We start from the raw sequence: 18,062 nt of genomic DNA, 5'->3' as shown, positions 1-18,062 counted from the left end.
GGCAGGGGCTCCTCTCTTTTTTTGTACCCAAGAAGACAAAGGATCTTTGTCCTTGCCTGGATTTTCGAGGCCTGAATAAGATAACTATTAAGGATCGTTATCCTTTGCCTCTCATCAAGGATATTCTAGAAGCAGTCAGAGGGGCTCAACGTTTTACCAAACTGGATCTACGGGGAGCCTACCACCTGTTACGTATTAAAGAAGGAGATGAGTGGAAAACGGCTTTCAGGACCCCATTTGGTCACTTTGAGTACAAAGTTATGCCTTTTGGTCTCACTAATGCCCCCGCAATCTTCCAAAGATTTATGGACTCAGTGTTTTCTGACCTTTTGAACCAGACAGTTGTAATCTACTTAGACGATATTCTTATTTATTCTAGACGTCCCGAACTCCATTCTTCCCATGTGAAACAAGTCCTTCAAAGACTCCGGGCACATCAACTATCTTGTAAACCAGAAAAGTGTGAGTTTGACAAGACGGAAGTCAAATATCTGGGTTATCATTTAAGTCCCACAGGCATAGCTATGGACCAAGAAAAGGTACAAGCCATTCTAGATTGGCCTTCTCCTTCTTCTATTAAAGAAACTCAATGTTTTCTAGGATTAGCAAACTTTTATCGGCAATTCATCTTAGACTTTGCGAAACAGACCAGCCACATAACTCACACTTTAAAGAAGGAAAATTTAACGAAAGGGTTTGTCTGGACTAAGGCGGCTGAAACAGCTTTTCAAGATTTAAAGAAGGCTTTCACTCAAGCTCCCATCTTGAGACACCCTGATACCAACAAACAATTTATTGTAGTTACCGATGCTTCCGAAAGAGCCATCGGAGCTGTCTTACTCCAACAACAAGAAGATGATGGTCTTGAACATCCTGTTTTCTATTTGTCCCATATACTCTCTACATCAGAACAACATTACTCAGTACTTGAAAGGGAATTATTAGCCCTGAAAACAGCCTGCCTAGAATAGAGACAGTTTCTGATGGGTTCCAAGGAGCCTTTTGAGGTGAGAACAGACCACTGTAATCTACAATGTTTACGTAATTTTATATGCCAGAATAGTCGCCAGGCTCGTTGGGACTTTTTCTTCAGTCAGTATGATTTTTACATCACCTATATTCCTGGATCCCAAAACATTCTGGCTGATGCCCTGTCTCGCCGTTATCCAGATTGTACTCCTTCCCCATCTCAGTATCTACTTGAACCTAGTAAGATCATTGGAGTAGCTCAGTCTTTCCTGGAGGAGGTACAACTGGAATACTCCAGCCTGTCTGATCGCGAAGTAGAGAAACTAAGACCCTTATTATGTAAAAAACAAGGATATTATTATTATCAGAATCTGTTATTCCTCCCTACTAACAGAGTTAGAGAAAAGGCATTACAAATGTGCCATGATTCGCCGGTTGCTGGTCATAGAGGCATCAAGGCCACACAAGAACTTCTTTCGCGATTTTTCTGGTGGCCTACCTGGAAGCCGGACTTTGAAAGGTACGTTCAGGCTTGTCCCATTTGTGCTCAAGTCAAGACTCCCCGTACCAGACCTGCAGGATTACTACAGCCTTTGCCCGTTCCACCAGCTCCATGGCACACTGTTTCTACTGATTTCATGTGTTCGCTCCCACCATCAGCAGGAAACCGGGTTATCATGGTCACTGTTGATTCCTTTACTAAGATGGCTCACTTCACTGCCCTGAAAAAGCAACCTACATCCCAAGAACTAAGCCAGATATTTGTCGACCATATTTTCCGTCTCCATGGACTTCCACATACCCTTGTATCTCACAGAGGACCTCAGTACATTTCCCGGTTTTGGAAATATTTTTGTAGGACACTAAATATCAATATAGCACTGTCATCAGGTTTCCATCCAAAGACCAATGGACAGACAGAGCGTCTGAACCAAGGATTAGAGCAATACCTTTGCTGTTTTTGCAATTCTACCCAAAACAACTGGAACACTTATCTCCCTATTGCTGAATTTTCCTACAATAATACTGTCCATAGTGCCTCCAAGGTCACTCCTTTTTTCTGTTCTTATGGCTATCATCCTACCTCTTTTCCTACTTCTCCTCAGTCTACCTCTCCTCTGCCCGCAATTACTTCTCTTTCCAAACGACTTCTACAAATCCATAGACTAATTCGATCCAATTTGTTAAACACCAAGAGATATATGAAGAAAATAGCAGACAAGAAACGTAGGACCACTCCAGACTATCACCTTCAAGATAAAGGGGGTGATTCTCACCCTGGCGGGCGGCGGAGGCCGCCCGCCAGAGTTCCCCCCTCCAGAATACCGCACCGCGGATATTAGACCGCTGCGGGTATTCTGGGTTTTACACTGGGCTGGCGGGCGACCGCCAAAAGGCCGCCCGCCAGCCCAGTGTAAAACAACCTTCCCACGAGGACGCCAGCTCCGAATGGAGCCGGCGGAGTGGGAAGGTGCGACGGGTGCAGTGGCACCCGTCGCGAATTTCACTGTCTGCAATGCAGACAGTGAAATTCATTGTGGGGCCCTCTTACGGGGGCCCCTGCAGTGCCCATGCCATTGGCATGGGCACTGCAGGGGCCCCCAGGGGCCCCACAACACCCCATACCGCCATCCTGTTCCTGGCGGGCGAACCGCCAGGAACAGGATGGCGGTATGGGGTATCTGAATCCCCATGGCGGCGCAGCGAGCTGCGCCGCCATGGAGGATTCAGAAGGGCAGCGGAAAACCGGCGGGAGACCGCCGGTTTTCCACTTCTGACCACGGCCGAACCGCCGCGGTCAGAATGCCCTGCGGGGCACCGCCAGCCTGTTGGCGGTGCCCCCGTCATTTTAGCCCTGGCGGTCGACGACCGCCAGGGTTAGAATGACCCCCAAAGTCTGTCTTTCATCCAAATTCTTGCCCTCACGCCTTTCTCAGAATAAGTTCACACCTCGCTACTACGGGCCTTTCCGTATTCTTCAGTTGATTAATCCTGTCACTGTCCGTCTTCACTTGCCTCATACATGGAAGATTCATCCAGTCTTTCATGTTTCCCAGCTCAAACCTTATGTACCTGACCCTTACTCTCATCAGTTTCCTTGTCCTCCCCCTGTATTAATGGATGATGTCCCTGAATATGAGGTACAGGAAATTTTGTGACTCTCGTCTTTTTCACAAACGTCTTCAGTATCTGATTCGTTGGAAGGGTTATCCTCTCAGTGAATGCTCTTGGGAAGATGCATCTTCTGTTCACGCACCTCTGGGCCTTCGGGAGGGGGACCTACTGTCGCGCCGCACCAACATTCGGCTCGGGCCGCACAGCGCGTCTACAAGACGCGGCGCGCCCCTAGCCTTTCATGCACCTTACGAGGCCCCAGATTTGGCATGGGGCCTCGCTCTGCTTCTGCACTCCGCGTTTCTTGTGCCTCCTGACCCCTCTTACCTGTTCTTTTTTCCTTCTTTTTCTTTTCTTCTTTTCTTGGGTCTTTTTGGTTGTACCTTCCTTTATGTCTTTTCCCCCTTCTCATGTTACCTTTTTCTTCCCAGCATTCCTTGTTCCCTATTCTCTATGGTTCCTACTCTATTCTGTTCTATGTACTTTTCCCTATCTAAGATGATGTCCTTTTACTTCCTGTTGGTCATTTCCTGTTTTTTTGGTATTTAAGGGATGTGTTTTCTTCCTTTCCTTGCGCTGCAACACTTTCTGTTCTGATAGTGTCTTCGCTCCTGATTCCTCGCCTTTCGGTTCTGGATTTCGTCAATTCTGTGTTTCCTGAATTTTGTTTCTGTTGATTCCTGTTCTTTTGTTCTTGTTTCAGGAATCTTTCTGTTTGGAGGTTTTTTCCCCTTTTTAGGGTTTTTTCCCTCTGGCGCTATTTCTGAAGGGCACGGTCTATTCTTGGTGTTTCCATTGCCTACAGCACCGTGGCTACCAGAAAGAGTCGCCCCTTTCTGGGCCAAAGCCGAACACTCAAGACCCACGCCACTCGATCTGTGGATTCCAGGCGTAAGCAGCACGTGAGTCGTGACATCATGTGCCAATGAGTACTTCTTTTACTGCTGAGTAGACCTTAAAAGGCATTTATATCTGTTGCCTATAAACCACACAACCCATTAGTTGCCACTTTGTTGCCACTGGATGTACTATATAGAATGCATATTCTGACTGCTGATCACCCATACTTGGACTTTGGCTGCTCCCGTATCACTTCTAGGCGGGCAGTGTATAGTATTTAGTCTGAAGACCTATAAGCAATGCATGTCCTTGGACTGCTCCTCTGTTTCACACTGAGTAGACCCTAGAGACTATTTATCCTGACTGATGGAAACAAAACTGTAGAGCCTTTATACTTAATGCCTGTGATTACAGCATATCTTAGGGCTGCACTTCTGTTAGTTCTAGGTCTACCCCAGCAAGCGTCACTGTTCCTCTGTCCTTCCACCTGGGCCCTACCAAGCAACGTCTAAAACTTAAATTTCTCCATGATCAAAGTGATAAATTGCATTATACGAGCTGTGCTTAGGCCATAGCCTACTGATATGTGATTGGCCACATTTAATTTGATTGTTTTGTCTGGTATCTTTTTTTTGTTAAATATCTTTTTAATTTATGGTTTGTTGTAACATACACATTGTCAAATAAACCACCATGACAATGACACAGAGGTCAGTCACACAATGTAGAAGCCTTCCTGCTGCAGCAAATCCACATGACAAAGTGATAGAAATACAGTGGAATAGCACAGTACACAATAAAACATCTCCTCATTCTATTCTTAAGTGCATAGAATCATATCAGTGATCATTTTGCCCAGAGGACATGTCGGGTCCCATCGGTGTCCAAAGTGCTCCGATTTCATATGTACGGCCTAGGCCATAATAATTTATCCAACTATACCACTCTCTGTGTAAATTTTCGGGACAGCCCCTGCTTTGATACGTGACCTTCTGTGTTTTATCTGGTGTCTTTGATTGTGTCCCAGCACACACAATTATTGACCACGAGACAACTGACCGTGGCTGCCAGTAACCAGTGCATGCCTGCGGATTTTTCTCTATCGATCCTGGGTAGACCCGAAAGAGATTTGATTAAATATGTATTTCTACTGTGCATTACTGTTAGTTATGCCTGGGAGCTGGTCTATGGTGAACTATTTATGGATTACCCATCCTGTGGAATTATGTGAAGGATCTGCACCATTATAAAATAAAAAATAATTGAAAGAATACTGAAAGATTAAATAGCTGTCTGTGGCCTCACTTGGCACAGACCATACTTGTCACTTCTTCCTGCGCTTTGGCTTGTTGCCAATATTCTGTATATATTTGCGGTCAAAATTAAACAGGACTTCACAAAACATCCTTTGTATAAATCGTCAGAGACTAGGCTATCTTTAGGCCTGTGATATAGTGCAATGGGTTGAGAACCTAATTTAAAGATTTGTGAACAAAAGGGAGTCACAGAGTCTTATTCCAATAACATTGGCTCCCATCCATTTGATTTCTATAAAAGAAGGACCAATGGGGTGGGTAATGGTTACCAAAGAATAATTCCCGCACTAATGTACACTGCAGACATGCTGATTATTTCTTTATGATTTATGTTTTGGATTAAACCTTGATTGATTTTTGTTTGGTTATCTCTCCTCAGATTCACAGAAAATATGGTGACATATGCACCATCTTTATCGGTCGCACCCCAATGGTGATACTCAATGGCTACCAAGTGGTCAAGGAATCCTTAGTGCAATCTGCTGTGGAGTTCGCAGACCGTCCAGTATTCCCAGCTGTTGACTGGTACCTTCATGGTCGAGGTATGTTGTGAATTCTCAAATCAAGCCCAGGGTCAGAGGCAGCCAATCGGGTGAAGGGCTCACTTGGGCAGTTGAGCAGCATCAAAGGTGTGAGTAATAGTAGCAGTATACTTACACCTACAAAATATGTATACCACAGGCACCCACTGTCTTTACTTTAGGATGCATCTCAATACTTTACATAAACTAGCATGTATCCTAGTTGGAATCCATGGCTCTCTTTGTGTTTTTCAATCCATCACAATACTTTGGTGCGACCTTTGCTTCCATCGCTCCCTGTATGTTGTTGTTTTGGCCATGTACCTACACTAAAATGATTTACTCCCCTGTACGTTGAGCCAAAAAACACAGGGTTGTGCGGAGATAAATTGATGAAACTTCAGTGAAAGTACTTTACGCCAACCACCAATCTGTTAGGATTTTGTTTAAAAAAAAAGCAGAAATGTGTTACAAATTTGAGGTAGCTGTCCATCAGACTTTTAACACATTGACATGAACTGCTGTGACAGTGGTTCCTGTCAATAACTAGAGACATCTCTAAATGCAGAGAATGGGAACTCCATCCGGCAACGGGGGATTTTACACCTGTCGCCCTGACAAGTAAAATAATGTGCTCTGCACTCTAGATCAGGCCCTAAGTATAGTCCACTAAAATACTATACAGACAAGCAGGCATGCAAGTAGAAGTAGTGTTTGGATCTTATCATTGCAGTACATATATTTAATTCTGACAGGTGGGGAAAGTGGCAAACCATGTTTATGCTCATTATATCTATCTATATATATATACATATATATATATTCACTTAAAAAAAGGTTACAGGGACGTTATAGTGGGTATAGTTAGGCTGTGAATTTACTCATACAAAACCTTAGAAATTCAGCAGTTATAGTTGTAGTTATTTCAAGTAACTACAACTCTCGCCTTAAGTTAACTATAATTCGCACCCCTGCTATTTGAAGAAGCTCCCTGCGAGCCGGAGCAATGCATTTTCACCTTTAAAAGTTATTTGTAAACATTGATGGAGGTGTTTGCATCCCTGCTTTTTCATGCAGTTTCTGTGATGAGTGGGTTTGTTCTTGTGAACTGCTGCTGAGAGCCAACCCCTGCCCTAAGGCAGAGGTCTTCAAACTGGGGGTTCCCAGTGATCCCAGGGGGGGCGCCAAACTCTGGCCAAAAGAAATATTATACAAATACCATACCTTTGTTTTAAGCAGAAGCATGTTATTGCAGTTTTAAAAAGGTAACAGTACTTAACTGCAATGTTTAAATAGGTTTAGATATATTTAAACATTGCCATCTTTCTAAAATAATTGTGAAAAATTCTGAGGGGGGGGCCCAATGATTTTTATATTTCAACTGGGGGGGCGCGGCATTAAAAAGTTTGAAGACCACTGCCCTAAGGTAACTATGATTTGCACCCTCGATATGCACTGCTAATTACCCCACATATTACAGTACTCATGACATCTTTGATAACATCACTGATAATATCACTAATATTTGCAGTTACATTTTTGAGGAAAAAACTGTGCATGGCAGGGGTGTGAGATATAGTTACCTTAGGGCACAAGTTATAGTTACTTGAAGTAACTATAACCATAACCGCTGAATTTCTATGGGTTTGTAAATTTAAAATGTGAGCCTAACTATAACATCCCTGTAACCTTTATTTGTTTTCAGTGAATTATTTATCTATCTATATTTATTCCCCCTTGCCTCTTCCTCCCTTCAGAAGTCTGACTCAGCCCTCGCAGCTGTATGACTACAGGGAGGGGAAACCTGTTACATTCAATTGCTCAAATCACACACTTCCTCTTGGAATAATGAGTTGTACACTACAGGATGATGCCAGAACCACACTTTTCTGCTGCAAGCCCCAATGCGTTTCGGTTACCAAAGCCTTGCTCATATTTTTCCCTACGGAAGTCAGGTAGTTGATCTATATATGGAAAATGTCACTTACCCAGTTTACATCTGTTCGTGGCATGAGTCGCTGCAGATTCACATGCTTTGCACATCCTGCCATCTAGTGTTGGGCTCGGAGTGTTACAAGTTGTTTTTCTTCGAAGAAGTCTTTTCGAGTCACGAGATCGAGGGACTCCTCCCATTTCGGCTCCATTGCGCATGGGCGTCGACTCCATCTTAGATTGTTTTCCCCGCAGAGGGTGAGGTAGGAGTTGTGTATTATAGTAATAGTGCCCATGCAATGGAGTAAATATGTATGTACATAATGTGGTTAAAAGTGATATATTTACAAATTTACAAATGTACAAGTTTAATTATTATTTTTTTTTTTCTCAACTTAAAACGGCTACAGGCTCCCGGGGAGGTTGGAGGGCGCATGTGAATCTGCAGCGTCTCATGCCACGAACAGATGTACACTGGGTAAGTGACATTTTCCGTTCGACGGCATGTGTAGCTGCAGATACACATGCTGTGCATAGACTAGTAAGCAGTTATCTCCCCAAAAGCGGTGGTTCAGGCTGTAGGAGTTGAAGTTGTTTGAAATAAAGTCCGTAGTACTGCTTGTCCTACTGTGGCTTGCTGTGTTGTTAACACATCCACGCAGTAATGCTTGGTAAATGTATGAGGCGTCGACCATGTGGCTGCCTTACAGATTTCAGTCAATGGTATGTTTCCTAGAAAGGCCATGGTAGCACCTTTCTTTCTAGTTGAGTGTGCCTTTGGTGTAATAGGCAGTTCTCTTTTTGCTTTTATATAACAGGTTTGAATACATTTAACTATCCATCTGGCAATGCCTTGTTTGGATATTGGATTCCCTGTATAAGGTTTTTGGAAAGCAACAAACAATTGTTTTGTTTTGCGAATTTGTTTTGTTCTATCTATGTAGTAAATTAGTGCCCTTTTGATGTCTAATGTATGTAATGCTCTTTCAGCTACAGAATCTGGTTCTGGAAAGAATACTGGGAGTGCCACAGTTTGATTTAAGTGGAACAGTGATATGACCTTAGGTAAGAATTTAGGATTTGTTCGTAGAACGACTTTATGTTTGTGTATCTGAATAAAGGGTTCTTGTATAGTAAAGGCTTGTATTTCACTTACTCTTCTGAGAGATGTGATAGCTATTAGAAATGCTACTTTTCATGTTAAGTACTGTATCTCACATGAATGCATGGGTTCAAAAGGTGGACCCATGAGTCGTGTTAATCCGATGTTGAGGTTCCACGAAGGAACTGGTGGTGTTCTTGGTGGGATAATCCTTTTCAGACCCTCCATAAATGCTTTTATGACTGGGATTCTGAATAATGAAGTTGAGTGCGTAATTTGCAGATAAGCTGAAATTGCGGTGAGATGTATTTTAATGGATGAAAAAGCTAACTTGGACTTTTGTAAGTGTAGAAGGTAGCTTACGATGTTTTTAGCAGATGCGTGCAATGGTTGAATTTGATTATTATGGCAGTAATAAACAAATCTTTTCCACTTATTTGCGTAGCAATGTCTTGTGGTTGGTTTCCTAGCTTGTTTTATGACCTCCATACATTCTTTTGTAAGGTCTAGGGGGGTCATTACAACCCTGGCGGACGGTGTTAAAGCTGCGGAAATACCGCAAACAGGCCGGCGGACAAAAAAAGGGAATTATGACTCTGGCGGAAACCGCCAACAAAGACTGCCACTTTAACACACTGCCCGCCACGGCGGTGCAAACAAGCAGCGCGGCGGTCACCGCCAACAGACAGGCGGAAGACAATGTACCGCCCACAGTATTACAACCCGCCAATCCGCCACCTTTCCCGGGGCGGATTCTCCGTGGATAAAAATATGGCGGAAACAGCTTTTGCTATGGGAAAATGCTCACCTGAACACATCCCACGAGGAACGAGGACTCCATGGAGCCGGAACTTCAAATACTCCCTGCCCTTGTGTTTCTGCTCCTCTACGACCAACAGCTACGTAGGCGCAGAAGACAACGGTGAGTACTGCACCTACGACACGGGGGGAGGCAAAAGTTAGGGGGACACCCACCAAACACCCCCACCCCCACCCTCGCATATTACAACATACACACCAATGCATTCACAAAAATCACAGTAACAACCCACAATCCCCCCGGAAGAATTAAAAGACAATGCGAAATTCGGTCTAACATTGTAATGTGGCAATATACATGTAAAAAAAAAATATACAGATATATATTTGAAAATCAGTCATAATTATATACAATACGAGAAGTAGTGCAGATATGTAAATAACAATGTCCGTGCACCAACAGTCCAAAAATGCATGGGCGAGGCCCACAAAGGATACCTGACCACAATCGGAGAGAACACTGCCGGGGCATCAGATAGAAATACTACAGGCACCTCAGGGGGAAGGGAAGGGGGGGCACCTCAGCCGGATGACTGCAAAGCCAGATCCACGACGGGGCTCCATGCCCATTGATGTATCCTGGGGAGTGCAAAGCCACAGTCTGTCAAGTCTCTACAGTGGGTGGGGTGCCCACTGTGCCATCCTGGGGAGTGCAAAGCCACAGTCTCTCAAGTCTCTACAGTGGGTGGCTTGCCCACTGTACCATCCTGGGGAGTGCAAAGCCACAGTCTCTCAAGTAGATGCAGGTCTCTACTGGTACTGGGGGGGACTGGTGCCCAGACTGGATGAGTCTCCCCGTGAAATTTCCTGTCCTGTCACTGTCCCAGCTGCACATGGGATAAGGATGCCTGATGTGGCGGGCCATTCATTCCTACCCAGTGCTTGCCCTGATCAGCGGTGCTTTGCCATGGCGGTCTTTGCCCTGTTCAGCGGTGCTTTGCCATGGCGGTCTTTGCCCTGTTCAGCGGTGCTTTGACATGGCGGTTCCGGACTGTTCAGCGGTGCTTTGCCATGGCGGTCTTTGCCCTGTTCAGCGGTGCTTTGCCATGGCGGTCTTTGCCCTGTTCAGCGGTGCTTTGACATTGCGGTTCCGGACTGTTCAGCGGTGCTTTGCCATGGCGGTCTTTGCCCTGTTCAGCAGTACTTTGGCATGGCGGTCTTTGCCCTGTTCAGCGGTACTTTGCCATGGCGGTCTTTGCCCTGTTCAGCGGTGCTTTGACATGGCGGTTCCGGACTGTTCAACGGTGCTTTGCCATGGCGGTCTTTGCCCTGTTCAGCAGTGCTTTGACATGGCGGTCTTTGCCCTGTTCAGCAGTGCTTTGACATGGCGGTTCCGGACTGTTCAGCGGTGCATTGCCATGGCGGTCTTTGCCCTGTTCAGCGGTGCTTTGACATGGCGGTTCCGGACTGTTCAGCGGTGTTTTGCCATGGCGGTCTTTGCCCTATTCAGCGGTGCTTTGACATGGCGGTTCTGATACGGACATTGGTGTGTGGCATGACGTTCTCTACACTGGGCATTGGTGTGTGGCATGACGTTCCCTACACTGGGCATTGGTGTGTGGCATGACGTTCAATCATTGCCCAGCGGGGCTGTGGCAGCCGGGGCCCTCCAGGGCACTGACTCTGGCAGTGGTTTCTGGACCAGTGACGATACTTGGGCCCTCCTGCGCTGTGACTCTGGCGGTGGTCTCTGGACCACTGATGATACTTGGGACCTTCTGGGCTGTGACTCTGGCGGTGGTCTCTGGACCAGTGACAATACTTGTGCCCTCCTGGGCTGTGACTCTGGCGGTGGTCTCTGGACCAGTGACGATACTTGGGCCCTCCTGGGCTGTGACTCTGGCGGTGGTCTCTGGACCAGTGACAATACTTGGGCCCTCCTGGGCTGTGATTCCGGCGGTGGTCTCCTGACCAGTGACGATACTTGGGCCCTCCTGGGCTGTGACTGGCGGTGGTCTCTGGACCACGGACGATACTTGTGCCCTCCTGGGCTGTGACTCTGGCTGTGGTCTCTGGACCACTGACGATACTTGTGCCCTCCTGGGCTGTGACTCTGGCGGTGGTCTCCTGACCAGTGACGATACTTGGGCCCTCCTGGGCTGTGACTCTGGCGGTGGTCTCTGGACCAGTGACGACAGTGCTGGGGGTTGTGTGTCGACCGCCGGAAATGATGGCGCACTTCTCTGCTGTGACACTCACAACAGGCTGGGCAGACTTCCTCAGGCCCTTCCCCACCTTTGGTGGAGTCACAGCTGACTCTCCAATCCCCTTGGAACCCATGTCAGTTGTTTTCCCACCAGGAGTCTTAACACGGTCCCGTTGTCCACTCTCCAATTTTAGAGCCTTTACTGGGGGTGGGCTGCCAGTGCCTTGGCTCTAAGTCCTACTGCCTGTCCTGGTGGCCGGTGCACTCCACAAACCTTGAACAGGCACCACTGGTATTGGAGGGTTTTTGGCTGAGGCGCTACGACGGGACTGATGAATTGGAGGGGGGGGGGGCAAAAAGGTCTACTTTACAGAGGGACAGTTTCTGACGAACACTGGGATGGGTAGCTGGAGGGGGTCTGGGAGTGGAGGAAGAGGAGGTGGTTGTCGGAGGTGTCACTTTAGGTGTTTTGGGTGCAGGTACTGGAGGCTGTCGTGAGGTGGATGGATGTTGGGTGAGTGATTGCCGGCGTTTGTGTACTTTGGGAGGGGGCGTCACAGACACACTGGGAGAGGACACAGGGGACGTGTAAATGGTAGTGGAGGTGGTGAGTGCAGGTGAGCGGCTTGTGGTGCTGGGTGTCCTTGTGCGGTTCATGGTGCCTGTAGATGTGGTGCATGCAGGTGTGTGTGTAGACGAGACTGGGAGGGAGGAGGGAGAAGAGGGACACAGTGGAGGCAGTGGATGTTGCTGTGTCTGTATGTGGGTGAGGCTTGCGTGAGTGCCTGTGGTGTGTGTGGTGGCTATGTTTGCTTGAGCTACTTGTGTGTGTTGACTTGTGTGCATGCTGGTCTGCAGGTGTGCTTGGGATGGGCTTGGGTACAGGAGATTGGGTCTGGGTGGAGGAAGTTGGAGGGGGAGGCTAGACACAGGGACAATGGCTGCCATCAGTGCTGAGGCCAGAGATTGCAGGGTTCGCTGAAGGACAGCCTGACCAGAATGAATGCCCTCAAGGAATGCATTACCGTGTTGCAACTCTCGTTCTACACCCTGGATGGCATTCACAATGGTAGACTGCCCAACAGTAAGTGACCTGAGGAGGTCGATGGCCTCCTCACTGAGGGCAGCAGGGGTGACTGGGGCAGGGCCTGAGGTGCCTGGGGCGAAGGTGATGCCCACCCTCCTGGGTGAGCGGGCACGGGGCGAACGCTGAGGGGCTGCTGGGAGGGCGGTGCTGGTAGAGGAGGTGGCGGCTGTACCTGTAGAGGTGGGGGGCACAGATGGTGCTGCCACCACAAGGGAGCCCCATCGGCGAACGAGTCCGTATCGCTGCTTGGTGATCCGGTGGCCGACGTGAAGCTCCCCTCGCCCTCCATCCCACTGGTGCATTCAGAGTCCGTGGTGTGGCCCTCCATGGCCATGTGGGATGCAGCTCCCTCGTGCTCCGGTGCCACTGTACCTCCGCCTGTTGATGCTGATGTACAAAAGGACAGGGAGAGCAGAAAAAGGGGGGGGAGACAGAAGAAAGAGAGTTTTAGTGCATGGATTACCGCTACCGTTGGCGGACAAGACAGACGCAGCAGCCCCCTGCATTACGCCGTGCTCCTGCCCTCTGCACATGCAATTTCTGAGATATGGCCTACATGGCAATGGTGGACATTTGCGCACATGTATGCCACAGGGACAACTGTACTTCGACTTGGCACTCTGCTGAGGTGGGGTAGAGTGCCACATGGCCTTGCCTACCTAACTCGCCCTGGCCTAGGGACACCCACAGCTAACCTCCCCCACCCAGACACCTCCACTGCACGCAAAGTCAGAAGAATGAGGTTGTACTCACCCCCTTGTGTCTGCGGTGATGCCCTCAAGCGCCCATCCAACTCCGGGTAGGCCACTGCCAGGATCCGGAACATCAGGGGGGTCAAGTTGCGACGGGCACCCCTCCCACGTTGGGAGGCCATCCCCAGCTGAGCCTCCGTCGTCTTCTTGCTCCAGCGGCGAATGTCCGACCATCTCTTACGGCAGTGGGTGCCCCGTCTCTGGTGGGCCCCCAGGGTCCGGACCTCCTTGGCGATGGCACGCCAAATGTCCCTCTTCTGGTGGGCGCTGACCTACATGACATGCACAAGGGAAGAGATCAGTCATTACCAACTGCGCCGTCGTTGTGAGTGGCCCCCTTCCTACTCTGGCCATGTGGCCCATTCATTCCCATGCATTGTTGTTCTATGAACTCTGCCCCCTTCCCTCTTCCAACCAGCCCTCTCCACCCAGGCCTAGCCCATACAAAGTGCTCCCTGTGTACTAACCTGTTGGTCTGGAGGACCGTAGAGTAGCGTGTACTGTGGGAGGACCCTGTCTACCAGTTTCTCCAACTCCTGTGCAGTGAAGGCAGGGGCCCTTTCCCCAGACGCAGCAGCCATCGTCGCTTCCAGACCGAGGTCACAGCAGCACTTGCAGTGTAGGTCCTCTCCTGTCGAAGGTCAGGTATCTAGTGATTGAACAGATAGAAAATGGCGGGGACGTCCGCGGCGGTGCGCATCATCACCGCCGGCGCACCTGTTCATTGGCTCCTGGGACCCATAGGGTCCAATGTTAACCAATGCAGCATTGCGCCGCGGTCTACGACCGCCTACCGCGACGGTGTGCAACGCCAGCGCAGTTACCCCACAAACCCATTGTCCCAGTTTAGAGGTCAGGCAGCCGCCATTTCAGGGGCCCACATGGCTTCATTTACTACTGCGTCACACACAGCTAGGCCTACACTCAACACACATACAGGAAGGGTTTTGTGAGTGGTGTAGTCTTGTGTGTAACTGTGGGTACATACCTGTAGGAATGACTGGTTCTTCGCTGTTGTCCTTCGTAGGCACCGTCAGCTGGGACATATGAGAAGATGGCGGAATCCTCCGGTGTACCGACCGCTGGTGGACCTGTTGACTATGGAAGAGAGACATGTCATCATCACCTACCGGTTTGACCGTGCTGCAATCCAGGAACTATGTACCCAGTTGGAGCCAGACCTGATGTCACCAATCCGCCATCCGACTGGAATCCCCCTGACGTGCAGGTGCTGTCAGTGCTCCATTTCCTTGCAAGTGGGTCTTTTCAGACAACTGTGGCCATGGCATCAGGGATGTCCCAGCCTATGTTTTCCAAAGTGTTGTCCAGAGTGTTGTCTGCCCTGCTGAAACACGTAAGGAGATACATCATTTTCCCTCAGGTGGAGGATTTGCCAACAGTGAAAGGTGACTTCTATGCCCTTGGACATATCCCCAATGTCATAGGTGCCATTGATGGGACCCATGTAGCTCTGGTCCCCCCCACAGGAGTGAACAGGTGTACAGGAACAGGAAGAGTTATCATTCTATGAATGTCCAGATGGTCTGTTTGGCAGACCAGTACATCTCCCAGGTAAATGCTATGTTTCCTGGCTCAGTGCATGACGCCTACATCCTGCGGAATAGCAGCATCCCTGATATGATGGGTCAACTCCACAGGCACCGTGTATGGCTATTGGGGGACTCTGGTTACCCCAACCTTTGACCAGGGCAGAAGAACGGTACAATGAGGCCCATGGGCAGACTAGGAGGGTGATCGAACGCACCTTCGGCCTCCTGAAGGCCAGGTTCAGGTGCCTCCATATGACAGGTGGATCCCTATTCTACTCACCGAAGAAGGTGTGCGACATCATCATCGCCTGCTCCATGCTCCATAATTTGGCTTTGCGACACCAGGTGCCTTTTCTGCAGGAGGATGATCTAGATGACGGTTTTGTAGCAGCTGTGGAGTCTGTGGAGCCTGTGGACAGTGATGAGGATGAAGCTGAGGAAGAAGACAACGACAACAGGGAGTCAGTCATACAGCAATATTTCCAGTGAGACACAGGTGACAACATTTTAATTTTTAGCATTACATTAACTTTCACACGTCTACCTCTATCCTGTTTCTCGATTTATATCACTATTTGTTAACTGAGTTGTACCCTTCCATTACGGTTTCACAGGTGTGGTTACCTACGTGTCAACTGCTTGCATCCTTCAAGGGCTTGTGATGTGTGACATAGGTATGTTAGCCTTACAATGGTAAACCCATTATGACACTGTCATTGATAATAAATATTTACTAAATCACAGACTGACTCCAGATTGTTTTGTGTTTCAAGGGTGTTTATTGAAGTGCTCTGAAATGTGAGGGGTTTGTAAAATGAGGATGGGTGATGGCGGAGGAATGTCCATGGCAGAGTCCAGTCAATTAGTCTTACAGGTGCACTGCCCATCTGGGCATAGGAAGTGGAGCTGGTGCAGTTTAAGTATGGACAGGGTAACAAAGTGGGACAGTGGGAGGACAATCAGGGTGGTCTCATTTCCTGGCGGGGTCTCGCCATCTTGATCTGTCCTGTTCCTGGATCTCAGGGACCGCTTGCGTGGTGGTTGTCCGTCTGCAGGGGGTGGGGTGCTGGTGTGTTGGTCCTGTGGCGGGACGTCCTGTCCACTAGTGCCGGCGGAGGAGGTGGGCAGTTCATCGTCCTGGCTAGTGTCAGGGGCCCCTTGGAGTGCCACGGTGTCCCTCAAGGTCTGCTGTATGTCCTTCAGCACCCCTACGATGGTGCCCAGGGTGGAGCTGATGGTCCTGAGCTCCTCCCTCAACCCCAAATACAGTTTGTCCTGCAGGCGCAGGGTCTCCTGCAACTTGTCCAGGACCGTCGCCATCGTCTCCTGGGAGTGGTGGTATGCTCCCATGATGGAGGATAGGGCCTCGTGGAGAGTGGGTTCCCTTGGCCTGTCCGCCCCCTGTCGCACAGCAGCCCTCCCAGTTGCCCTGTGTTCCTGGGCCTCCGTCCCCTGGACCGTGTGCCCACTACCACTGCCCCCAGGTCCCTGTTGTTGTTGGGGTGGCGGGTTATCCTGGGTTCCCTGTAGTGGTGGACACACCGCTGATTGACCTGTCCTGGGTAGGAAGGTTTGGGCCCGCTGGGTGGGTGCTGTGCTGGTGTTACCAGAGGGTGGAAGGTTGGTGTTGGGCTGTGCCTGTGCAAGGGGAACCGACTGTCCAGAGGCCCACGATTGTCCGGGCTGGTCATCAGGATCCAGTAGGGCAGAGCTGCTTTCGTCACTGTGGGCCTCTTCTGGGGGTGGAGTGGTGTTGTCTGGACCCTCTGGTGTGGTGACGGTCCTTTGGGTTCCTGCAGGGGCATAAGAGCATGATTATTGCATGTGTGTGTGTAATGGTGTGCAATGGGTGGGTGTTTGTGTACCCCAGTGCAAGCATTCCTGTGTGGGGGTTGGGTGATGATTGTTGGGGGGGGTGTTCTGGGTATGTGCAGACGGCATGCTTTAGTGAGGGGTGCCCATGCTTAGTTTTGTCATGCAGGGCTTGGTGTTGGGATGGGTGGTTGGTGTCATGGGTAGATTAATGAGGATTTGGGGTGTGAGGGTGGGGGTGTGTGATAGCATGCAGGTAGGGTGGGGGATGTGATAGTTAAGATATGACTTACCAGTGTCCCATCCTCCACCGACTCCTCCGAGGCCCTCAGGATGCAAGATGGTCAGGACTTGCTCCTCCCATGTTGTTAGTTGTGGGGGAGGAGGTGGGGGTCTGCCGCCAGTCCACTGCACCGCGATGTTGTGCCTGGAGACCGTGGAACGCACCTTCCCCCGTAGGTTGTTCCACCTCTTCCTGATGTCCTCCCTATTTCTTGGGTGCTGTCCCACGGCGTTCACCCTGTCGACTATTCTGCGCCATAGCGCCATCTTCCTGGCTATTGATGTGTGCTGTACCTGTGAGCCAAATAGCTGTTGCTCTACCCGTACGATTTCCTCCACCATGACCCTGAGCTCCTCCTTGGAGAAGCGGGGGTGTCTTTGGCGTGACATGGGGTGGTGTGTGTGATGTGTGGGGTGGTGTATGTGTTGTTGAGTTTGGTGAATGTAGTGGTATGTGGTGTTTTGTGCGTGGATGTAGTGTGGGTGATGGTTTTGTGTGCCTCTGTGTGATGGGGTTGTCAATAGCTGTGCTGTCTCTCTGGACTTCTCTCAGAAATTCTGGTTGTAGGGGTTTGTGGGTGATGTGGGTGTGTGTTTTATATTGGGTTGGGTGTGTGGGAGTGGTGTTTGTATGTGTATCAGGTGTGTGTATTTGGAATTGTCCAATGTGGCGGTGTTTTGGAGATGTGTGTGTATTTTGAGCATGGCGGTGTGTACCGCCAATGGAATACCGCGGTTGAAAGACCGCTGCGTGGATTCGTGGGTCTTAATAGCATGGTCGTGTTTCTGTTGGCGTGGACGTGGAGGATGTGTTTCCGC

The sequence above is a fragment of the Pleurodeles waltl genome, chromosome 12 (assembly GCF_031143425.1).
Source record: "Pleurodeles waltl isolate 20211129_DDA chromosome 12, aPleWal1.hap1.20221129, whole genome shotgun sequence".
In the NCBI taxonomy this organism is placed as follows: Eukaryota; Metazoa; Chordata; class Amphibia; order Caudata; family Salamandridae; genus Pleurodeles; species Pleurodeles waltl.
Note: the sequence above shows the minus strand (reverse complement) of the source record.